Raw genomic sequence first — 25,492 nt, 5'->3', positions numbered from 1 at the left:
CGGAGCCATAAGCATCACCATGCAGTAACTGAAATAACCCAAAACAGGCAACTAGATGCAAGAATGGCCCCAATAGTGATGAAAAATAAAGTCAATAGAACACCCAATTAACACAGGAGCTGCACACTGAGCCATTATCTATTGCTCTCTGGCAGACAGGGTTCAGCTTTGCCCACTGAGCAATGCATTCTTCAAGGGCAAGGGTGGAGGTCAAGGTTGGCTCCCAGGGATTTCTGTAGTCTTGGAATTAAATTTTACTTCCCAAATTAGAGTCTAGTTAGTTGTCACCAAAGAGGAGGGGCTCTATAGACTTCAGGGGTCTCCAGTGACTATGGCATTGTGATTTCAGTCTGCACGAAGGGAAACTAGCACATGCTATGTGCATTCTACATGCCAAACATTGTACAGGGATCTCAAATACATTATTTTGCTTACCTTTCACAACAACTCCTGAATGGGGATTATTTTAGAAAAAACTGAAACACTATGAAGTAAGCAGTCACTAAGTGTCATGTAGTTGGCTGTCAAACACCCAAACCTGACACTTTTGACACCAGTGAGCAAATTATGAATGGAGATGAATGGAATGGGCTTAATAGACAGAAGAGTGGAAAACCCAGGATGGATTAGGATGGGCTCATAATGCACTTTCCATTTTCCCTTCCCTCTTCCTCAGAAGGGTCTGTTAAGTTCCTCCCAAACTGCCATGGGGCAGCCCAGAAGTCAGATCCTCTCCAGGTATTTGTAATTTGAAGGAAAGTGAGTGGTTTAAAAGGGAAGCATCTCTAGGTGTGGAATGCTGCCCACTTATCTGAGGGTAGGGAATGGTAGCATGCTGGGTAGAGGGTGCAGGGGGCTTGTGAAGCTGCCCTGAGTTTGCAGCCTATGCCTAAGGCTGTTGGCACCTATTTCCTGCCTCTGACAGGCCCATTCCCTCTGCCCTTTTCTGTCTAGCTCCTCTGCTTTCTTTTCAGGACTCTGAGTTGCTAGGCAACTCCAGTCTGGGGCTGAGGTTCTCACTGTGGTGAGCAGCTTCCACATAGGGACGGGGAGTCTGATGGAGCCTGTGATTACCGGTGTCTGAGCAGAAAGGAAGACGACAGCCACCTCCCCAACTCCTCCTTGCCTCCCCCAGACAGAGGAAATGGGAGGTCTGAGCAAGGAAAGCAGAGCTTTGCTTAGACCATGTGCCATGTCCCCTTCCCAATCTATAGCTCCCTCCCCTCCCTGTGGGTCTTCCTTCCATGCGGACCCTGGGATCCCCCTTGTGCTCTGGTCTCCTGCTGCCTCACTCAGACCCAGGGGATCTGGACCAGCCAGTCCCTTAACAAACCTGCAGTAGCCCCAGCTCTTCCTCCCTTGGGCGGGGCATCACACTTTCACGAGCAGATCTCCATGGCTTGACTTCAGCAAAGCATCTGTAGGCCCTAGTAGGGGGAGGGGGAGTCCCCTGTGTACCTGAAACATGGGAGGCTGAGAGCAATACTGGGCCAGTTTTCCTTGTGCTCAAGGAACCCAGGGAAGGGATCTCTGTTTATACTCGGTCAGAACTTATCCTGGGACCCAAAAAAGCAGCACAAGTACCAGGGCTGAGTAGAGGTGAAGCCCAGGGGAGAGCCTCAGGAGCATTCTGGGCTCCGGCCATGTAGATGGGTTAACTGAGCCCCTAAGTTGTGCCAGGGACCACCTGGGTTTGCTGCTGGGAATCAACAAGTGAGAACATATTCAGGGTCTCTGATCTCATAGGGCTAATAGTTATATTGGAAAAGACAATCAACAAATAATAAACAAACTAATGATGTGACTTTGGTTGGTGTTTTTGACAGTTTCCTTCTGGAGGAAATGTGCTACTCAGTCCTGGAATGCCCTGAGTTTTCTTCCAGGAATTTTTATCCTTGTGTGGGGCTCAAGACCCTGGAGCACCAGGAGCCCATCATTATGGCATCTGTCATAGCCAGGGGGTCCCTCAGCAGAGATGCTCCCCAATTGGGGTCTGGCTTCTGAGGACCTTCATCAATGCAGCCATAGCATGGGGGTAGGGTGGGCCGAGAGTGTTGCCCACCTGACGCATCCAGCTGATTGACAGTTTCAGCTGTCAGTCCAGTGGTGCTTTGGAAAGCAGTGTAGCCTAGATCTGACCAATCAGAGCTCAGTGATTAGTTAGGAGGCACACAGGGTCTTAGTTCAGCTACTCAGAGTTCATACCTCTATTGCTGGTGACAAGCTGCTGGCCTGTGAGTCCGAAGCTGTCCTGGACAATGTTTGCTGTTTTTGAGGAGAATGCAACTGACTGAAGGAAGTCAGAGCAAGGCAGAGAAGAGAGCCTGCTGGGTCTGGGGCTAGAGCACCTTTCAACATTTGGGTTTCAAAAGCCAATACAGTCTTTTTATTTTAAAAAATATTTATTTATTTATTTATTTATTTATTTATTTAGAATACTTAAGTCAGTCTTACAGTTCAAATGTGACCCCTAAAGTTCATCTGTAGGAAATTTAACCCCAGTGCAACAGTGTTCAGAGGTGGGATCTTCAAGAGGATTAATGTTGGTGTTGTGGGAGTGAGTTAGTTATCCCAGGCAGGGGTTAGTTATTGAGGCAATAGATTCCTGATAGAAGGATAAGTTTGATCCTCTTCTCTGCTCCGCATGAGTACGTGTATACACTTGCCCCTTTTACTTTCTGCTGTGAGATAATGCAGCAAGAAAGCCTTCACCATACCTTCGACCTTGGACTTCTCAGCCTCCAGAATTGTAAGAAATAAATCTCTGTTCTTTATAGATTACTCAGTCTCAGGCATTCTGTTACAGCCGTACAAAATAGATGAAGATAACCAGTTTGCATGTGGGTTTTTTTTTTTTTTTGACTATTTGGTCCAGTAGGTTTCTCTATCCATATGTCTTTGTCACTTTTCCCTTCTTCTTGATCCCAAGTATCCAGGGCTGGTCTCCAGATGGAGGAGTCAGAGCTTAGACTCAGCTTTCCTTAGCCAGAGCTCCATGTTCAGCCAGGAACCCCTTTCTTTCTGTCAAGACACATTTGTAGCCTGGTCTGTCTTTTCAGAACCTTGCCCTCTGCCGATGGACATTTGATTAAGTTACAACAGGGTATCATGGCTACAATTTTCTCTGGGTATCAACAATCCTACATGGCATTTTCACATCTGTACCGGAGTCCTGCATGTCATACTCATGTTACTAGGTACCCAATGGCGTTACCTCGGGCCCTGAGGCAGCTCACTGAAGAGACAATTTCACAGAATGCTTCACTGGTTACTCTGAAGTTCCTTGGCTGGGTGTTCGGTTACTCTGCCTGTATCCATGGCCGAGGGCCAACTCTCCTGGCTCCTAGTGAAATGCTGGAGCCTCCACTCTGTGAGGGGGTCATGTCCTTCTTGTGGAAAGAGAGGGAAAGTTCAGAGGGGAGAGCTTTTGGGAACAGATGAGCTGAGTTCTGGAGTGGCCTCGACTACCCAGTGACTTTGCCGGGCTCTCTTTGCCTCATCTACAAGCTGGAGAGGTCTCATGAGCTGATCCCCAGCTCCTCTTTTGGCACTGATGACTTGGGGGGTGTCTGTGGCTCCGGATGACTTCAGGCCTTCTGTGTTCTATGTGTCCTCACTGGTGCATGTCTGAACAGTCGCTTTTCTCAATGAACTCACATTTCACAATCCATTCATAATTTTTTTTTTGCTTCCTTTGGCTGGTTTCAGGCTTGTTTTGTGGCTTACATTCATTCTACCCAGGGAAGTGGTGGGCAGTGTAGTGTTAAGTGAAAACAGTCTGGGATGCCAGCCCCCAATATCCAGATAACCAAGACCTTGAAAGATGTTCTACTGTGCAGGGTCTGGTTCTCATCTGTAAAATGGGAATAATACCACTGTGATCTGCTCACAGGCTTGGCTGGGACTTAGACAACATATTATATGTAAATGCAACAAAGAGGACAAGAAAACTGTATAAAAATATTTGGGGCAGCTTTCTGCTTTTGGCTTGGTGAAGCCAAGGTGTAATTCCCCTTGGTCTTCTCATTTCCAGGTTCATCTGACCAAACTACATCCACCAAGCACTTCTAGTTAGACCCTAGCAAGATTGTACTGTACCTGAGGTGCACCAACAGGGAAGTCAGCACCATATCTGCCCTTAGACCCCGGGTGATGGGTTGGGTGATGGCATTGCCTTGGCAACCAGTGACTGGAGTAGTCTAAGGATGACAGTGGACCATTCAGAACAGACAAGTTCACATTAAGGTGACACTTTCTGTCTCTCCCTTCATCATCCAAGTCCTCAAGGAACCAGACAGAGACAAAAAGAAGCAGGAAAACATTAAACACAGTAGAAATAGCATTTTTGATAATCTCAACATTGCCAACGGATGCAGCACCCATTTTTAGTTAGAGAACTCTTTCTTGGGAGGCATTAAAGAGATCCTGGGGATGGCAGTCTCAAGGCTGCCATGCTCCCTGCTTCATGACATCATTGATGACATCAATGATAGTGATGTGAAGGAATGCCCTGCTAGTTAAGAATGACAAAGGCAACCATTTCAATAAAGATTCCTTTGTGGAGAGAAACCCTCCCAAGAGAGGAAGTGTTTAATTTTGGAAATGCATTTAGGAAAATAGTGTTAGTCTCCTGCCACACCTAAGGAAGCAGATGGTGCAAAACCCTTTCTCCGACAACAGGAAGTGAGATGGGGGCTCCGAGGGGGGAGCTGTCAAGCTCAGCCTCACACAGTAAGTCGCCCGTGGACTGAGGTGCAGTGTGCTGGCAGAGGCTTCCCTCCTGGTGCCCTGTTGGCTTCCTCGCCCCCTCATTGCATTTGAGATCTGAGTCAGAGATGAAGCAAATGCTTAGGCAAGGAAAAATGTTTCGCCAGCTTGCTCCATGGGGAAGGAGAGTCCGTGATATGATATGGAGCTGAAAATAGAGTGTCTCAGGAAAGGACCGAGCAGCCGATGACTGGGATGGTGGAGGTGTGGGGTCCTCCTCCAGGAAGACGCGAGTGGAAACGAGAACGAGGCGCAGCTGCCTTCTCAGACGGTGGAGCACAGACGCTCAGGGCTGGGGCTTGGAATCCGTGTCACAGGAAAGGGGTCCTGCCGGAAAAGCTTGTTTAGCAGTGCCTGCCTGCTGGGGTATGTGAACATCCTGACGCAGTCCAGGGCTTGAACAAGGGCCAAGGATTAATCCAGAAACAGCAAGCCCTGTACAAAGCTGGTCCTGGATTTAGAACAGAGGGAAGGTGCTTTGAGGGAGTTCAAAGAACGGGCACATGCTCCCCGATGATGGCTGCTTGCTGGATATTTTGAGAGGCGACTGGGGCATGCTTTCCCCTCCCAGCTTCTCCCAGGGGTCTTTTCCAACACACTTTCTCTCCATTAGTGTATTCCAGAGCTTTCGAGCTTGAAAGTCTTAATATGGAAATTCCTGCAGCGATGGGAACAGGCCTCTCCCAGTTGGGGTTTGCTAAGGCCATTATTCGGAGGATGTTAATGGTGATGATTAATTGGCACTAGTGATGGAGATGGTGAAAGTAATGAGGCCAACCTGTTTAGGTGCTAGGAAAGATAGAATATGAGGCAACATAGTGAGGGTGGGGAGAGTGGTGGCGATGACAATGGCAGCGAGCTTGATTTTAGAAATTTGCTGAGAAACATAGGGAACGAACTTTACCTTGAACTTCATTTTCTTGTCTGGCAAAGATTATTGGCAGGAAAAATAAAAAAAGCATGCCTCTGGGAAAAGGGAAAAGAAAATACCTTTTTCTTGCATTCGATTCTTATCAAACCAAATACTTGGTGTCAAGTATGTCAAATCCCATGTCAGCAGCTTTCTGGTGGGGTGTCTAGTGAGGCCAGAAAATTGCACATTGAGATGCAAACTCAAGCTGATATGGGTGGCCACAAATCCGTGACCTCTAAAATGTTGGGTAAATGCAGAAAAGATGCCAATCATCCTCACATCCTTGCTTTGAACAGTGTTGAGAGAAAAAATGGTGAGGAAGTCAATCATGAAACTCTTCTTCAGGCTGGGAGAGGATCCCATTGCCTTTAAAGAGCATTTCATGTAAAGCTGTGCTTGGAATAGATCCTGCTTCTTCCCTATTTCTTCCTTTGAGTCGTGACATTCTTAACTTTTTGAGTCACTAGGTCCAGCTGGTGAGATGAGAAGCGTTGAGGCAAAGGAATCTTGTGGTCCAGGTGACTCTTCCTGCTCATGACATTGAGGGCACTTGCAAAAGCAAAGGATAAGGTAGAGCTGTTGAGGCCTACTAAAAGAGGGGAACTACACTAGTTGCAGGTAACTCCAATTCATTGATTACCAAAACAAACATCCACAAAAATGAAGAGCCAGATTTAACCATTTCCCATCAAGTGAATAGAAGGTCAAACAATTTTGTTGAAGTTGTAGAACAGGGAAGCTAGATTTCAGTGTTTCTAGACATTTCTTCTTTGAATTCTTTTTTCTCTGTGGGCATCCTCACCCACAATCCTTTGCTTTGGTTGTGCACACTTAAGCACCCCAGTCCAAGGACCAACTCCTATGAACACATCGCTCTGTGATGTTTGGGCAGAAGGATGATAGTGCTGCAGCTGATTCTGTCACACCATGAGCATGTGCTCCCTCCCCAGGAGATTTTCTTTTGTAATGGAAGACCCTGAAGAGGAAAATGCTTAGCCCTCGAGGAGATCTGAAATGGTGGATTTGCATACAACAGACTCTTTGTTCTTCAATTCATACCACATAGGTGGCACTGATGCCAGGACTTTGGGCATAAGTCAAAGGGTCTGTCTGCTCTTTGGGGCTGTATTTCTGTAGTTTTCAATCTCATTTACTGAAGGTGTGAAGATAGCAGTATCTTATTAACATTTTGGTTAGCAAAGAGCTCCTGACTTTTCCAGGAAAGAGGCTGCTTCCAGAGAAAGGGCAACCCCAGAGCCATCAATGTCTTCACTGATCCTCTTATTTTATTAACTCTTCTTTTTTTAGTGACTAACTTTTCTGCATGCTGGGTAGTAGCTAGAGGTGCAACTGAAAGGAATTATACAGAAGGAAACATAAAGATCAGAATATGAATAAAAAGGATTTGCTCTGCTGGAAATATTTCTCTTAGGTTGAAATATTATTAAGATTCACTAACATGCACAAGTTTTGAAGTAAAGAATAAAATGAAGGTTAGAACTCATTCATTCATTCATTCATTTATATAACAAACTTACATGGATTAGTTTTTATAGGACCAGGGGATTGAGGACTGAAAATTTTCCAGGGGAGAGGTCTATGAAGTAGCAAAGAAAAAGAAGAAAAAAAAGGAAGTGTAAGTTCCAAGTTTCAATTGCAAAAATTGAAACACTCTAAACTTAATGACTTAAATACAGCAGGTATTTTATTGTTATCAGCTCTCAAAGTTCAGGTGATTGACTATGTTTGGTTAGGAAGTTCTGGTTCAGTCTCTAATGTGTTTGCAAACACATAGTAGGTGGGACTAGAATCATCTCACAGGCTTTCCCACTTGCATATTGGTGGTTCTTGGTGCCTGTTGACTGGGATTTCAGCCAGGGCTGTTCACCAGAACATCCCTGGACTCTTCACATGGCCTGGGCTTCCTTACAGCATGGCAGTTGGGTTTCAAAAAATAGCATCTCAAAGAGCTAGATGGATACACTAGCTCTTTCATGTCCCAGCCTCAGAAGTCATATAGCATCATTTCTGCCACAGGTACAGGCCCTCTCAGATAAAAGGACAGAGAATATAGACCCTGCTTCTTTATAGAAAAAGTATTAATGTCAGGAAGGGCATGTGGGATGAAAGAATTTGTTCCCGGCATTTTGGGAAATGCAATCTGCCACTGGTAAGGTCAATCCAGTTGTCAGAATGAAATCTTGTTGAGGAATTAATATTTTCAAGCCTGGGGTAGACATCAATACAAGAAAGCATCTGATTGAATGGGTGATTATATAACATGCATATTAATAGCAGAAAGAGTGAGAAGGATGAAGGGTTTAGAGAGGTCTGGAGGGTCCAAGCAGACCTCGTGGAGAAATAGGAACTTGAGCTACATTGGTAGTCTGGGGAAGGTGCATTTAGTTATGTTAAACTTATATTCATCTTCTCTGCTCCTAGAAAAGAAATGATAATAAAAAATTATAATTATGGATAATTCTTCTATGCTGAGACAGCTACTTAACATTCCCATATGTATCCCCCACCCCCAGATTTTCTTCCCCTAGGAATATATTCGAAACTATATATTTGGAATCTTCCCTAACTTTTTCACTTACAAAATTTGGTGAATTTTTTAAACTATTAAATATTTGTCTAAAATATAATCTTGAATGGCTGCATAGCATGCTAGCCTGTGAATATACTATTATTTACTTTTCAACGTTTTATTGTTGAAAATTTAAACTATTTTATTTTTGTTTCCATTCCAAAAAAACAGTAATGATGGAAATCTTTGTGCAGAAATCTTTGTGCTCATCTAGGATGGTTCTTTTGTGATTAATTTCTAAATGCAAAATTACTGATCAAAAATTACGTATCTTGCCAGGTGTGGTGGCAAAAGCCTGAAATCCCAGTGGCTCAGGAAGATGAAGCAGAAGGATTGCAAGTTCGAGGCCAGCCTCAGCAAGTTACTGAGGCCCTAGGCAATTTAGTGAGACCCTGTCTGTAAAATAAATAAATAAATAAAAAGGGCTGGGGATGTGACTCAGTGTAAAACACCCTAGGTTTAATCCCTAGTCCCCCCACCCCCCACAAGAGGATACATCTTTTAAAAACAGTTTGTGCATCTCATTGGAGTGGCTTCAGGACAGGTTGTGCTCACTGCCTGTCCCATCAGGGTAAGAAACCTGTTTATTTGCAGATCTGACAATACTGATCATTATTGACCACAATAGAAAGATGTCCTATTTGAGAAAACAAAGTGCAGCTTTACTCTGATATTATCTAATTATTAGAAGGCTAGTATTTTCCCATATGTTTCTTCCCCATCTGGGTTTCTTTTTCTGTGATTTGCCAGTTTAAATCCATTGCCCATTTCTCCCTATTGGTCTTTTTCTCCTATTGATTAGTAACAGCCCTTTTAAATTATTAATTTTTGTTCAGTATGTGTGGTGCAAACATTTTCTTTTCCCGATTTGGTCTTTCATTTTCCAGCTTTGTTTATGGCATGATTTTAGACATAGGGACTTTTTTTTAGCATTTGTGTGGTCAAATCTAGTAATCTTTTTTATTTGTATATTTTTCTTTTGCTCTTGTGCATGAAAGGCCTTAACCATAATAACAACAGATAACTTAACCCTGGTTTTCCTTTAACACATACACACACACACATGGACTTCCTTCTTGAATTAAGTTGGACTTACCTTAAAATATGTTCTGATTAAAGGTCTTTCAAAGATTGCTTCCCAAGTATTTACCCACATGTTGGATGACAAGATTTGATATGTCAAGATCATTGTACTGTCATGTGTAGCTAATTAAAACAAATAAAAATAAATCAACTGAAGGAGAGGTTATTTTCCTGAAAGTGGCCTGGCTTATGTTGACATGAGGAGCATCTGGCTGAAGCAGAGGGCTCCTCTTGGTGGCTGGGGTTGTCACAGCTGCAGGGCAACTTCACTGGCAATCCAGAGGGCCAGAAAGACCAGGCAAAGGGAGGCAACTCATAGACACTGAGAGATACTGCAGTTCTGGGAGTAGGGAAATTATTTTTCCTGTTCCTTAACATCTCTTGAGGGCTTGCTAGGAGCCAGGTAGTCTGGTATATGGACGTGATATTTCATTTAATTCTTACCACTGCCTACGAGGCAGTACTATTATTATCCTCATTTTACAGATGAGATGATTGAGGCCTCATAAGTGGTAGGGCTGGGACTGAGTCCAAATCTAGCTATTTCCAGAGCTCTGCTTTCAACCACAATGCTTATTCATTTCTTACTCTGATTAAAGTGAGATGAAAGAGTTTCAGAAAGTTAATCCAGTGATGTTGTTCAGGTGAGAAAGCAGAAAGGAATGACTGGGGCAGGGTTTTCTCAAATACTGGAGGACACAGTGATGAGGACCTTTCCTGAGGTGGTGGTCAGGGCAGAAGATGATGGTGATTTTGAAAGGGGAGGAGAGGCTGGGAATACGCAGTGGCGGGGAGAGGAGTGGGGAGCCCCCAGGGCTGCAACCTGCATCTTTGTCTCCCATCTGAATAGTTGACGTTCCTCTCAGGTCTCACCTATGGTCTTCATCAGCTAAACCTGAGATGGTCTTCCACATCAGATCTTAGAAAAACAGAATTTTCCAAGGACCAGATATTCATGTAAACTGTATGGAATTTCCTTGTTCTCATCCAGACCCTTGAAGGAAGCCAGTGTGTTGTGGGAGATTTGTTTTTTTTTTCCCCCTCGGGGAATGAAACTGTATCTTCAACACTCAATAAACATTTATGAACTGTATCATGGGCACATGTGCTACAGTAGGGCTGTGAGAGAGCCAAAGATACCTCAAAACAGAGCCCTGTTTTCACAGAGATTAAAGTTGGGCAAAGAAGTAAGTAGCACATACATAATTCTATACAAAATGAAAAGGACCAGAGGCCCCAAAGAGGCCTAGTTAATCTATTATGGGAAGTCAGAGAAGAAGAGAATCATTCCTAGCGGGAGGGTGAAGCAGATAGAATCATGAACTAATGCCGAGTCTAAGGGTGATCCTGGGCTTTCTAAATCCTGCATCACGAGAAGTATCTAACACATGGCTCATTGTGTTGTATCTGCCAATTTTACTTGTCTGTCCCTCTTACTATTTTCTGAACTCCGAGAGAAGACAAGAATCCTGTATCATGAAAAGTTTCTTTCCTTGTCTGCAAGCCCTGTGACCTGCCCTCCTACAGACATGGGTAGCTCCCTTGGCATTTGTCTCTCCTTTCCACAGCCCCTGAGGTGGTTTACTCTCCAATCACCACTGTGTCATGCTGTAATTACAGTAATAGAGCAAGCTCAGTTGTTTTCTTTCTTTATGCATCTAAGATGTTCTAAGAAAGAGAACAAAGGCAGATGAATAAGAAATAAACTGCAGCTCAGTGCACAGAACATGCATCTTTATCAAAAGAATTACAGAGTGGATGCTGCTTTTATGCTCCACCCAGGCACGAACTGAAGTCCTACCTCTATTTCACAGTCTTTCCTAATAACTCACGCTGCACAGATTGTCCACAGCTCTTATGTTTATAACCCCAATTTGGTCCTGTGGTTCTTGGTAACTGAGCAATCATAAATAGGCTTAGGTCTGCAAGAGCACCCTGCACAATGTCTGCTGGGTCTTTTGCCTTATCAGACAGACCTATTAAGAAGGAAGGACCCTAACTGCTTAAGAGCTCCTGGATTTAAGTCCCAGTCCTGTGGGTTCCTAGCTGTCAATTCCCACCTGTGTGACCTTGGAGAAGTTACTGAATTTCTCTCAGCACCGGTTCATTAATCTGTGAAAAAGGGATAAATAATAGCTCTCATTTTCTAGGAATGTTATGAGGATTACATGAGGCTGTGAAGCAAACATTCAATGTCTGAGTGGGATTAACACAGAACAGAGACAGCCATAGGTCTTGGTTGGATGCGGTTCAGTGTATTTCATTGGGCTTTTATAGTGCAGGGCCATTTCCCTCTGGGTTGGATGTCAGCTTCATCAGGGTGCTGGGAATGGGTCCTTCTCATCTTGTTACAGGGATGAAATGTTTTTTGCATTACCATTTGAAACCTCTTCTGAGGTTTTGACAAAGGTTTCAGGTTTGGGAACTGTGAATCAGAAACTGCAAATCAGTGAGAATTCATCTTTCGCTTGCACATAGCACATGGCTCACTGTGTTGTATCTGCCAATTTTACTTGTCCGTCCCTCTTACTATTTTCTTAACTCCACGAGGGAGAGAATTTTAGGCACCTCTGCATTCCTGCAGAGGGCACAGAACCTGGCACATGTGGAATCATTCACTGAATATTTACTGAATGGATGATGCTTTCTTTCTACTTCCAGATAGGTGCCAAACACCTTGTGAGATCTTTTATTTTTTAACTTAACTCACCATCACCACCGCCTTATGAATTATTCTCACTTTTAATTGATGAATAGAGCAACAGGGATTCAGGAAGGCTAACTAACTTAACCAAGGTCAGAGAATGACCTGTCCCTCTTCTCCATCCCTGTTCCTTCTCGTTCTCCAAGGCTCTGGCTCTCATTTTAATGATGCCACCTATTAACCACATGGCACCAGGCAAGCCAAAAATTTTATAAGGAATCATGTTCACTTGCAATGAGAATTACCTCACTCTTTTGAGAAGGTTTTAATATTTTCTGGATATTCATAATCCTAAAAAATAAGTGACTCATCATGATATTGTTTTGATGAAGCCTGAAAATGGCTTGTCTATTTTTAACCTTGAGTGGCAGTAACTAATAATATTAGGTTTTCTTATCTACTCCAAGAGGAGAAAGAAGCAAAAGGTCATGAATGTTAGGAGTATCTGTGAGGAAGGAAGATGGTGCTCCACGAGCACCCAGGTAAAAACTGACCAGCCATCTCAAGCTTGCTTCTTTCTCTAAATCTGGGTGCTTCAAGCCACACCAGAGTCTATTTCCTTGGAATCTTTCAGCAATTGTCACCAGCACTGTCAGTTTTTTCATTGTCCTCCATTTCATTTGAGCATGGCTTTCTCCAGCCAAACTCCCTGGGTTTCCTTCTTTTCTGCTACATTTTTGTTTATCTAGCTCAGATTCTAGCTCAGCATTTCCTGCAACTTTAAAACTACTGGCACATTGTGATACTCAATTGACTTTTTTAGTGTTCAGAAATATGGGTGAACAAATGAATGAATAAATAAATACATTTGGAGAGACATTCAGAGCATATCCAGGCAATGTGTGCTACAGAAGAGCAAAGGAAGGCAAGCCCAGAGCTGGTGGGTGTGCCTATCAGTTAGTGCAGGGCTCTGAGGTCAGAAGGTGTGAATTAGGCCCTGGTTTTACCATTCAGCAACTCTGAGATCTCGGGAGGACGACTTGATTTTGCTCAGGCTCATTTTTTTTCATCTTTAAAATAGAAGACCTAACCATTGCTATATAGTAAACCATCTCAAAGCTTAAAACAACCATCACTTTCACCACTCCTATGGTTGAGGATCAGCAAGGGTGTCTGATCTAGGCTGGGTGTTGCTGAGGTGGCTCTGATCCACATGGCATTTTGCTCCAGATCCAGTGAGCCATGTTCTTTTCAAGAGGATGGCAGAAGTGCTAGACAGCTGGAGGAAATATGTGAGAGCTTCCAGAGCCTAGGTTTGGAACTTGATGCTTTCATTTCCACTCATACATCATTAGCCATATTCAAAGGAAATGGGAGAAGAGAAAAAGTACACCTCACTCATACAGGGGACCCAAAGTATGGATGCTGCAAATGAGATGGGAGTGAAATATTTTTTATCCGTATTATGCATTTTACCATATTATCTTACAGAAAGAATAAAAAATTTAAAAAGATATTTCTTGTGAAGAGTTTACCATGGCATCTGGTACACTTCGAGCCCTGCTCATGTGCTTGGTAGGTGGCATAACTTGCAAGCAATACATGCGTTGTTGTAGCTGTTGTAAGCATTCTTTTCAGATGTTCAGACACTTGTTGTCTTAAAGAACAGCATCACAGAGACCTTAGCTTGGAGAAGTGAGTGAAGCAGGCTATGTATGAGTGGTTAACAAGGGAATCTGTAAAATATTTATTAAACACCAGTGTACCAGGCACTTCTATAGGCACTTGGGCTAAAGATGAGAACGAAGCAAAGATTCTTACCTGTGTAGAGCCTATATCCTAGTAGGGGAAGATGCACATAAAGACAAATAAATGATTTAGTATTTTGATGTATATTATGAAAGAATGCAAAGGAAAATAAGAGGACTGAGCAAGATGGATATGGAGGCAGGCAGGTGGCAGGATTAAATAAGGTGGTCAGCGGTCCTCCCTGACAAAGTGAGAGCTGAGACTGGAAAGGAATGCTTAAGTGAGTCAAGCAAGCTGTGGGATAGGATATCCTAGACACAATAACTCCAGAATAAAGACCCTAAGGTATGCAGAGTGTATTTGAAGAGCAGCAAGAAGGAAAATGTAACTGGAGAGGGTGGTGAGGGGAAGAGTAACAGGAGTTGAGGTCAGAGAGGCCATGGGGAGAGATGATCTCATAGAACATTGTGAGTGCTTCTGTGAAATAGGGAGTCAATGGAAGGTTTCAAACATATGCATGACAGGATTCTTATATTAAATGACAAGAAGTACCTTTCAAAGCACCTGCTAGAGCTCTGTGCTAAGAACACCCCTAAAGAGGCAAGAGAGGCTGTGTGAGCAATGTAGAGAGGAAATAATGGTCCACTGTTCTTGGAAGGTGATGGTGGAGCTCATGTGTTTTGAAGGTAGAATCAACAGAATCAAGTGGCAGATGAGATATGGGATATGAGAGAAAAAGAGGAGTCAACATATTTGGCCTGAGTGGCTGAGTTGGGAAATGTTGCTGGTGGAGAAGGATTAAGGCAACAAAAAGTTAGGTTTTCAATTTTGGACATGTATTTGAGAGGACACAGACACTCAAGTGGAGATTGTCACATAGGAGTCTGAGATATGCATCTCAAATTCAGGGGAAAAATCTAGACTGGAGAGATGAATTTGGGATTCATTAGCCCATGGCAGTATTTAGAGTCTTTGATTCTATTCATATCAGCCAGGAGATGAGTGTTGGAAGAAAAGAAAATTGAGGAGTTATTTAGAGTGGGAGAGAGAGAGAGAGAGAGAGAGAGAGAGAGAGAGAGAGAGAGAGAGAGAGAGAGAAGAGAAGAGAAGAGAAGAGAAGAGAAGAGAAGAGAAGAGAAGAGAAGAGAGAGGAGAGAGGAGAGAGGAGAGAGGAGAGAAAGAGGAATCCTGGGAGGTAAATGACATTGTGGAATCCTGCTGGTAGGTCATAGGTCAGATATGATGAAGACTGGGAATTGGCAGGTAAATACAGAAATGTGGACATCACTAGGGCTCATGGTAAGAACATTTCAGGTTGAGAGGTGTGGGTGGAAGGTGAATTGAGTTGGGTTCAAGTGAGAAAGAAAGGAAAGGAATTTTGGAGTGTAGATGACCCTTTGGGAAGGTCTGTTCAAGGTGAATAAAGAAATAGGTCAATAGCCAGAAAGAGATATGAGGTCAAGAAGCCTTTTATTTAGTGGAAAACATAATGGCATGTTTATGTGCTGATGGTAATAATCCATATGAGTAAAAACAGATAATGCAGGGGAGAAAAGGAGAAAGGACAGTGATATGGAAACCACCAATGGAACTGGTGAAGCTTTTCCGGCTTTTACTTCTGGTATTCCTTACCCCAGTTGGGACATTCATTACATTATTATGATTCTCTCCTGTCCAGTGATTGCATCAACTCCCATTGGCAGTCTCAGTCCCACCATTAGCATTAGTGTTTCCTCTCCTGTCATCTATCATATCTCCACTCAGGCACGGTAGTACCATTTTTTTATTTTCTGAATATGAAACCCTGAACCATTTCCTTTGCTGCCCAGATATGACCATGAGGAAGCAAAATTGGGTTCGCTGATATTAGTCCATGAGGCAATACAGACAAGCTCTATTTCTGGGTCCTATTGAGACACACTAAGAAGAAGTGGGAGAAGAAGATAATTCTGGTGGATAGTTTTGGAGGTTTTAATTAGCATGGGACTCATGAAAGCTGTCTGCTCCAAAGCAAGGTCTATGCACTGGTATTGGGAGGAGTGGGGTCTTTCTTCAGTGCCTGCAACTTCCTATTAGATGATCCTGCTCTTTTTCACTTAACTTTACTAGTACCCACATTCCAATCTGGCCTTCCCCCTACTCCTGGCTGTTTGGAGCTGCTCTCTATGTTCTAGGTGAAGTTCCCACCCCAGTCCCATGTGAACTGTGAGTTTCCTAAAGCCAAAGACTGTGCTTTTCATATGCTCTAGTGCATTAGCATTTGCCTAGAGCAGGGCAGGGGATGGTAATACTTGGTGCTTCACTGATGGAAGATAGTGTGGTCAGCTACAAGCAAAGGCTGCATTCAGAGAAGGTTTCAGTCTCATCTTCTTCAAGTCAGCTGTGAAAAGGGCAGAGAAGTCTGATGGGAAGATTGCACCCCAAGCTGTTGTATCAAATGTATACTAAGGAGGCTGTCATCATTTTGATCTATTGTTGTATTGAGGGAGGGTCAGTCTTCTCTACTTTGCACAGTCGGTCTATGCCCAGACCATGGTGGTCAGCCTTTCTGAGAGGCCATAAATGTTCCCTTGCTGCAGACAATCTACTGGAGTCTGACCAATCAAGATGCTTTGGACAGCTTTCTTCATTATTATCAACTTTCTCTAAGATGCATGATGTTTTTCTGTGATGCTCCAGCCCCACCTGGAAGGGTAAGTAATGATTCCACTGTTTGCACATCCTCAGTTTCATCTACCAGCTTACCCTGTCATTTTATGGCTTTTGCTTTTCTGTTCCCATGTATGCAGCTGACTCCTGAATTCTAGGTACCCCCTCCTATGGCCTCCATCTGGTCCTAGGTTTCAGGTGAATATTACAGTGAATATTTCCAGAAAGAAGATAATCTGCAGCCTTTTTGATCACTTCCAGACTCAAGAGGGAACCTGTGTCCTAATGGCCAAGCTGATCTTGGGGGTTACATGAGTGATAGGTCCAGCGGGCACTTGTTTTTTTTTTTTTTTTTTTTTTTTTGTCTGTGAGATGGGAGTCCATCTCTCCTTTCCAACATCATCTCTAAATGTTGGTTGATGCCCACAGTTCCACCACATGAGAACATAAGGCATTCATTGTCACTGAAATGCACGTATGCAAGAAAGATTCATGTTTTATTAGTAGCTGTCACTTCTATGTGTGACTAATTATAAGTCAGTGTGTGGAGGGTGGTACTATGGAGGGGTCCTGCAATAGGAGAGAGGAAGCAAGAGGAAGAGGAGAGCCCAGAAAGCAGTGATTGGGAATCCCCCAAAGAAACATTTCCACCTCCACCCTTCTGAGGAGGATGAGTTCTGCACACCTGTTGCTCTCCTCGTCCTCAACCCTCTTCTTACAGCGACTCCAAAAAGGCCTTCAGACACCAAATGACACCCTCATCAACAAGCTTGCATTGAAAACCCACATTTTGACAACACATTTCCCAAATTTAGTCCCCTAATCCACTCCCAGAATATATTATGCTTTGCACCCAACAGATGGATTAAAAGCTAAATCTTCTGCTTGTTAGGAAACCGACCAGAAACCAAAAATACAAACATACTCCTGCAGGTGTGAGTGCCATGGTGGGGGTGAGGAGGAAAGAGTAGGTGCATGTAAGAGGGTTCACAATGGAGAGGAGAGAACCAAGGCAGGAATGTGGGGGGAGCTCAGGGCATCCTCTGGGCTCTGAATGGGGTGAGGGGCAACAAGCTGCCTTCTATAAACCCTTCCCAGATCCTGTCATTTAGGCCTCTCTGCAAAGGTGGGTATGTATGCAACATAGGTTTGATACATAGGTCAGAACATAAGTCTGATACGTAGGTCACAATCCCATTGTGGGGCCATCAGGGGCTCTCCATGAGGCTCTTACCTGCAAAAATTGAACTTGCCTCAGGAGGAGGCAGAAACCCGAGCAGGGGAGCTGCCCTCAGTGCTATGGTGAACAAGGTGTCTGACTCAGGTCCAGGGCTTGCTCCTCTCTGTTGGCTGGAGACTGGTAGACTTTTCAGGTCCAGGTCCCCCCATTTTTGAGGGGTCCCCAGCTTTCTTCATGACAGAGACCTTATCTCATTTCACCTCTGTGCATAAAATCTGCTGAAACCTCTGCAAATGGAGGTCCTTACTTTGAAGGCAGCTGGAGAAATGGGGTGAATACAAAGAGGGGGTACAAGGGACACTTTTGGAGAACACAAAGGAACACTCTTGGAGCCTAGGTCATCAGAGGGAGTACAGAAAATCTCCAGAGGGTGCCTGAGGAAGTTTAGAATCCTTTCCCCACTATCTTATTTCCTCCTCATCATTGAAAAATTGCTCAGAATGCAATAAAAACAAGGTGTTCTAATTAAACAGATTTGTTTACATGTTGTGGCATGAAAAACTAATTCAATCTGATATACTGTACATTCCTGCTATATTTTTCTTCTTTCCTTTATATAAAACTGCCCATTTTTAAATAGTATTGTACTTAAGCATCTTAAAGAGTGTCCTTGATTAAAAGAGAGTGAGCAATTTCCTACTTCCCACAGCTTTCAAAGGATTGTGTCAATAGGGAGAGAAGGCGAGTAGTTGTGGGTGGGGTCTCCGGTGTTCTTCAACTTGACATTTCTCACGACAGTTGCTGCCATTTAATGTCCAAAAACATGCACTATATGATTAGGGTGGAGCCTCAGATGGGCTTTCTTTAGTGGTCAAGGTGCAGGGGCCTGGATTCTGGAAGGAAGTAGTAGCCTGACTCTGGGCACTGTGCTGAGAGAGAGAGAGAGAGAGCAGAAGCCACCAGCATAGGTCCTCCCAGGAGGACAATGCCCCCAGCACCCTTAGGGAGTCCTGTGGTGTCCTGGAAGAGTCCACAGAGAGGAGAGGACATGGGGAAACTGAGAGGCACATTCACAATAAGGATGAATGTGATCACATTTTGTGAGAATGATTTAAGTTCTTACAGAATAAACTTTCTATCAAGAGTGGATAAGGGTGACCTTGTGTCACCCCTTCTCTGGGATGTTGGAGCAGAATCCAGGTTGTTGGCATTCCAGGGCTTTCTGGAAGGGGTAAGAGGTCTAGATGGTCTACATGGTTTCTCACCCTCTTAGGTCCTCAGGACTGGCCCTGACCCGGGAGCTGCTAGAGAGGAAGTCTCCAAATCCCTTGTGCCTTGAGTGGTCCCGAGGGTTGTGTGTGTGTGTGTGTGTGTGTGTGTGTGTGTGTCCATCCGTATTTGTGATGTGAACTAGACATGTTAGCAATACGGTACCCAGAATGTTCTGGACGTGTGGTTTTTTTTATACTGATCTCCTGGCCTTCATCCAAACTGTTCCCTTCACCTTGGAAACCTTCCTCCATCATTTATCCTAGGTAACCTTCAAGCCACTCAGGTTGACCACTCCTTTTCAATCCACTCACTACCACATTTGCTTTCCAAGCATCTACTTCTTACACTTATGACTAGTTAAGTGTTATGTTATTCTGGTCTTTATTGGTTCTACTAGGTGAACACCTGTTGACATTGTCTTGCCTCTATCTGGATTATGTTCTTTTTCCTGTCTTTCAACAGTGCCCTGTGATGTGCTGGAGAAGCACAGTTGGTCAATAAGGACATCCTTGCTGATTAGTCCACTAACCATTTGAGACTCCCTTCTTCCTTCCATTCTTCTCACTTTTCCATTCTTTATTTTATCAGTGTTTAATGGACACATCCCAGCTTAAGGTCCCAAGTTGACTCAAATGTGAATGGCGTGGGATGTCTCCATGGTGTTACATTGCTAGTGGACAGCGTCAATCCTCTCTTAGTCTGGGCATTTTGGAGAGGAATCCCTGAGATCTGAAGAGGGCAGCAGGCTTGCTGGCTGATAAGACTCAATTGTGGGTTGGAGCCCTTGTTTCTTAGTTTGATTCCTTCCTGTCTTGTTTCTGTCCTCTGGAGGATCCCTCCAATGATCCTCATATAAACGTCTTGGAATTGTGTCCAAGATAAAGGGGTAGTGTGTGTGGGGGGGATAAACTTGGAAGTAGACCCTCATTGAAGAGAAATGTAACTCTGCTGTGTCTCTGTAGGCTACATCTTCAGAGTGGAACAGTGGCTCAAAAAATGAAGACCAGGGAGAAGAAAATGAATAAAACACATTCTACCAGTTCCCTTATAAGAACTCTTTCTGCATGTAGGCTCTGGGGAGTGCTTCCCTTGTGACACCCCAAATTCTCATGCCCACGTATTCATTGGTTGGGCTGATGTATTTCTTCAAAAGTGGGTGGTCCCATCCATTCCTGGGGAGACCCTGCCACAGTTTACCACATTTGTCTCCCAGGTGTTATCCTCTCTTCTTGTTTTAGAGCTCCTATAGTTCTTAATCTTGACACACAATTTTTTGTATTCATTTAAAAATAATGTTAATGTTTATATTTCCCTTGTGTCTTATGCTAGATTATGACCTCTTCAGAAGAAGGCCTGGGTACTTTTTTACCCTCCTGATGTTATATTTCTTCTATGGCTGGGTAGAAAGTGGCTGCTTGAGCAAGTGCCTGCATAAGCCCAGATGAATCATTATATTCCAAAGGTCATGGTGGTCAATTTCAAGTTTCAAGACAGAGTTTAAAGCTGGCTTTCACTTTTCAAGGAGTTTTGCCACTTTGGCCAAATCATTGCTTATTATAAACTACAGATTCTTAACTTCCACACTTGGGATGATAATACAAGTTACTGCACTTCTCCATGTTTCATTATAAAAAATCCAGTTGTGAGATAGTGGTTTTGTGAGAATTTAATACAATATAATATACAAAACCAACTTATTCTAGTCACATAAATTAAGTTTGGAGCTATGATTTGAAGTCAAATATTGAAAACTTATAAGTTGACTCAAATATATGAAAACCAGTAATAGATATATCTAATGATAATAGATACATCTTACTATTATGTATACGAGTTTTGAAAGTATTTTCTCATCTAATTTTTGCAATAAATACCGACCATTCCATTTTACAGAGGAGGGTACTAGCCTTAGTGGTTAAGAAACTTGTTCCAATTCACAAAGTCAGAAAATGAGACAGTCCAGGTTTTCATGAGGGTATTGCCTCCAGATTGGGGATCCTGAGGACTGCCATGTTATTCTCCTTAGTGGGCTCTGCCAGAGGCAGGGTTGTCTCCAGAAAGATACCTTCACTTGTGATGTGTACTTGCTTGTCCCGTGCTTTCTGGGAGGCAAATTTCTCATCTAGGGGTTTCTTTTGGAGCCCACAGGGTTGGGCAGTGTGGACAGCTGAGAGGAAGAGGAGAGAAGTTTTCTTTCTTTTGTGATGGCCTCATCCTCCAATTGAAGCCCAGTTTATTTCCTAGTTATGAAAGGGATCCTAAGTAACATCTCAAGGATGCACACAATTATGGAAGTGTCCAGCCATATATATGGCAGATGAAATCATCTGATTTGGTGAGAGGTTTGGGGATTTGGGGGGTTTTGAAAAGAAGCTCATGAAATTTATTTATCCCACAATGTAAGGCTGTTAGCAATTTTATAACAAGAGCTTTGTTTTATTAGTAACAGACTTTGACTCTGCATAACACACTTTCCTGGTGGTAGTCTTAAGCAATGTCACCTTTTGAGTAGCTGTAGTCATTTGTCCCCCTTGTTGCATATGAATCTCAGCTTGTTTTGTTGGGAATATTGGGGCAAGAGGACCCCAAAGTTAGAATAGGTCACAAGTGTTTTACTTAGGGAAGAACTCATTGTTGGGAGATTGACCAATGTAGACCAATATCCAGGAGTTGGTCGGATGCTAGACAATTCACTTGAATTCAGAGAGATATCTACCTAGCTCCCAAATAAAATTAGGCACCTGCAGAGCTCAAGAGCACAAACTTCATGGATCTAGAGAGGCAAACGATCATTGGAGGAGGGATACATGAGCTTAAAAGCAGAGACCAGGACACAGCACTCACACCAGAAAGGCAGAAGGTTGAATGGGTTACTCAGGGTAGAACTTCATGCCATCAGTTACAAGTAGGGAATGAAAATGGGTCTTAGAGACATGCACATTCTGTCCTCTGTTCAATGTTTTGGCACTTATCTCTTGGATGCTCGTCTGTGGAAGCTGAGGCTACACACAAACTGAACACCATTCTCAGAGCACTGGGATCAGAATAAAGGAGGAGGCCTGTTTGATGCTATTCAATTGAGGGAAGAATGAAGGATAAGGTGGGAAGACACATGTCCTCAACAATGGTGGTCTACATACCTAACAGCTGGTATGGCATGGTGGCTAAGCTTTTAACTCTGCATTAGCATCTTATCAGATAGTTCTGGTTATCTATTGCACAGAATTATACAAAATAATGATTCTATGGATTGGCTGGGCTCAGATAGGCTGTGGTAGGTTTTGGTGGGGATCTTTCTTGTGCTTGTAGTCACCTGGCAACTGGTATTGGAGTCAACTAAAGGTTCAACTGGGCTTCTGTCCAGATGGAGTCTTTATTCAAATGTCTGATATCTCAGCGGAGATGTTTAGAGTAGGTGAGAATTGTTCAGACATCTTTCTTCACACAGCCTCTGCATTTGACAGTGTTGGGATTCCTTGCAGCATGCTTGGGCAGATGCTGTGGGGTGTCCTATGATCTAGCCACAGAAGTCAGGCATTACCTCTGCAGTTGGTCAAAACTGAGCCAGAGAAAAAGCCCAAATTCAAGAGGAGCTATCTACACAGTGGTGTGAGGACTTGGGGATGTGGTTCATTGTAGAATCATTTTTTTAGGAGGGCAATATCCAGGTATTGCAGGACAACCTCAGGTCTTATCAGCTGTGTGACTGTAGGCAAGATACAGAGCAATCAGTACCTCTGCTTTTTCATTTGTAGAATGGGAAAGGGAGTTGTAATGGCTGCTTGGACAAATTTCATGAACAAAATTCATTTGTTATGAATTAACAAATACAATTTCAAGGATTTCCCACAGTGCCTGGCACAACTAGTTTCCTGCAGTTGGAATTTACTTAATAGTTACACATTGCCTTGTTCTAGTGCTTGGATTTCTCCCTAATCTTTTAACGTGTGAGCATCTTGTCTTCCTAGCCATCCTGGAATCTCCTTGAGGTCAAGGGTCATCCTCTACTTTTTTCTTTAAATTTTTTTTCAGTTGCCTTTAATAAGGGCCTGCTGAAAGAAACTGAGAAGGAAAGAGAGATAAGGGAGACAGGGATCCTGAAAACAAGCTTGGACATCTTTATAATTTTCTCTGGGCTCAGCAACAGCACTCAAGCCCCTGGAAATCTGACCTTTGCCTTTTCTGGAAAAAACTAATAAGTTATCATAGATTCTAAGGGGGGCATTATTAATCTAGTTAATAGATTGCACTGTTTTTATGAGGGCTTTAGCCCATTAATTGTTTCCATGCAAATGGATGCTGTTAATTACAAATTAATCTTATCTTTTCGTTAAAGGCAGGGCCATCAGGACCTCCACTTGGCAATGCTTGTTGGCACTTGATATGAATCAATACTTGAAAGTAATAAAACTTCATTTCTTTAAAGATAATAAATCAGATCTTCATTAATGCAGATAGGCCAGACCCCCGACTTGTCTAATTTAATGAGGTTCTAATTCATTACTGTGATTCATATGTCCCCCTAGGGATGGTGGCCAACAGGGCAGGGCACATAGTAGGCAGTTAATAAATCCTGTATTTTCTGAGCTTTCCTGCAGGGGGGGAGGCCCTCTGCGAGTCTTTCTCCTTATTGTAAGTGCCTCTTAGGTCTTCACCAGTCTTACTGCCATTTCCCAAGTGGTCACACAGGACCCCAGAGAGGAAGTCCGACATTTCTAGCAAAGCCTGCTGCTTTTATGCAGTCTCTTCTCTGAGTCCAGTGTCCTCAGTTGAGAAAACAAGTTCCAGCCAGTGATGGATTTAGCTGGTGCTTGGGCTCAGGGGCTGAGGCCGTTGCAGGGAGACTGTTTTTCCTCCTCAGGCCTTCGACCAATGCATGATGAACAAATGAAAGAGAGAAGGGACCCCGATACTTCCCTGGCATCCATTAGCCATTCATGTCTCGGTAATACTTCTGAACCCTTCCTTAGGCTGTTTCTTACCAGGCAGGTTTCTCATAACGGGAAAGCTAGTTCTTTCTTAGTGTATTTATTGTCAGTCTGGGGCTAGGCCTCCACCCACCTCCTTCCAGCTTCTGGGGTCTCAGGAGCCAAATCTCAGCCTCCTCTATTTACAGAACAAGTGCGGGCCCACGGAGACACTTTTCCGTTCTGCCTGGTGCGCTGGGGCGAGGTCCAGACGCGCTATCCAGTGGATTGGATGATATCCACCCATACTGGTGAGAGCCATTTGCGCTACTCAGTATGATGTATTACAATATTTTATAACATCAAAATTAGATTCTCAAAATGAAATTTCAGGTTGAAAAGGGAAAGTTTACCTCAAGTAAGGTGGGTGTTATTCCTTGATGAAAAGAAGAGTTTATACACACAGAAAACCATGCTGTAGTCTACACTAGATAGCAGGGTATTTTTAATGTTGTTGTTGCTATGTTGAACTCCCTGCTTGTGTTTATGTTATACAATTTTAATACTTGTGTGTAAATAGTATATTTTGATTGAGTGAATGATTTTAAGACTGAATCAAGTCCTCCTTTCCTCCTCTGGTTAACTTTGCATGGGGAACACCAGGATGGATATCCCAAAAACACAAGTGGAGGAACTTTGCAGGGAAAAGGAAAGCTGTAACAGAGTGTGATGAAATCTTTCACAAGAGTTCAGATCATGTCTACGATATTGCTACGTGAGGACATTGAAGAGATAATGTTAGTTCAAGAATGATTAAAACGGAAATATGATACATGATATGATACATGACCTTCCTTATTTCTCAATTTGCTTTCTCATTTGGCTAAAAGTTTTTATTGGTACAATGAGAAAATTAATATTGTTACTATTTCTTACCTATTAATGATTATACAATCCTTTTACATCAGAAGAACTATAAAATAGTGCTTGAATCCCCTTGCAGCAATATATACGTTTGATGAGTTGCATAAGCTTTCCAAACTTGTAGTTCTATTGGAAAAAAAAATATGCTTATGTAGAGATGCTGTCCAAAGCAGGAGTCCAAAACCCCTGACCATTCACATTGATCTCATGAGCATCAGCTCCACCCTCTCCTAGGTCATGGTGTTAAGTGTTCTTACATTCTGGGGAGAGTGGAGAGAATTGAGAGGCCCCTATATGAGAGCGAGAGACTTCATGAAAGAGTTTTTCTGGGTTTCCCACAGAGGAGACAAGTGCTCTACCGGAAACCCATGCTGCCATGGTGATGAACCAGCCCAAAAGTAAGACTTCAAGGGATCACCTGTAACTAATATGCAACTCTGAACAGATATCTGTCAGTGGTCCTTAAAAAGAGCTAATAGAAATGCTTTCTCCACAGTTGGTGGTTCCCCTGAAAGGTGTGGAGCTGGGAAGGGGGAGCATCCTACTTACCATCGTCCTTGATTCCTTTGCAGGGATGGAAACTTCCCTAGGGATGGAGGCTTCCTTGGGATTGCAACCTCCAAGTCAGACATTTTGTCTGCCACAGCCTCCAGAATTCTCATACATCTGCAATAACAGAAAAAGCCAAATAACTGAGAAAAACTCACAAACTGAACTTGGGGACATTTCCACAATAACTCCAGTCCAGAGTTCTACTGATTTCTTGGCATTGCCTCCAAATCAAAGCCAGGAACAAACAGAGATTAAGAATTTG

General features: G+C 43.2%; 1 long non-coding RNA gene across 1 annotated transcript; it reads right to left on the bottom strand.

Annotated features, from left to right (window-relative positions):
* Positions 1-2,383: 2,383 nt before the first annotated feature.
* On the bottom strand, positions 2,384-24,683 carry LOC144369080 (uncharacterized). The gene is made up of 2 exons (XR_013428540.1): positions 7,219-24,683; positions 2,384-7,030 (listed from the first exon to the last, which is right to left on the bottom strand). It is a non-coding gene; the product is annotated as an uncharacterized LOC144369080 (long non-coding RNA).
* Between the last annotated feature and the right edge of the window lie 809 nt (positions 24,684-25,492).

This window comes from Ictidomys tridecemlineatus, chromosome 12 (assembly GCF_052094955.1).
Source record: "Ictidomys tridecemlineatus isolate mIctTri1 chromosome 12, mIctTri1.hap1, whole genome shotgun sequence".
Taxonomy (NCBI): domain Eukaryota; kingdom Metazoa; phylum Chordata; class Mammalia; order Rodentia; family Sciuridae; genus Ictidomys; species Ictidomys tridecemlineatus.
Note: the sequence above shows the minus strand (reverse complement) of the source record. Positions and strands in the feature narration are given on the sequence as shown.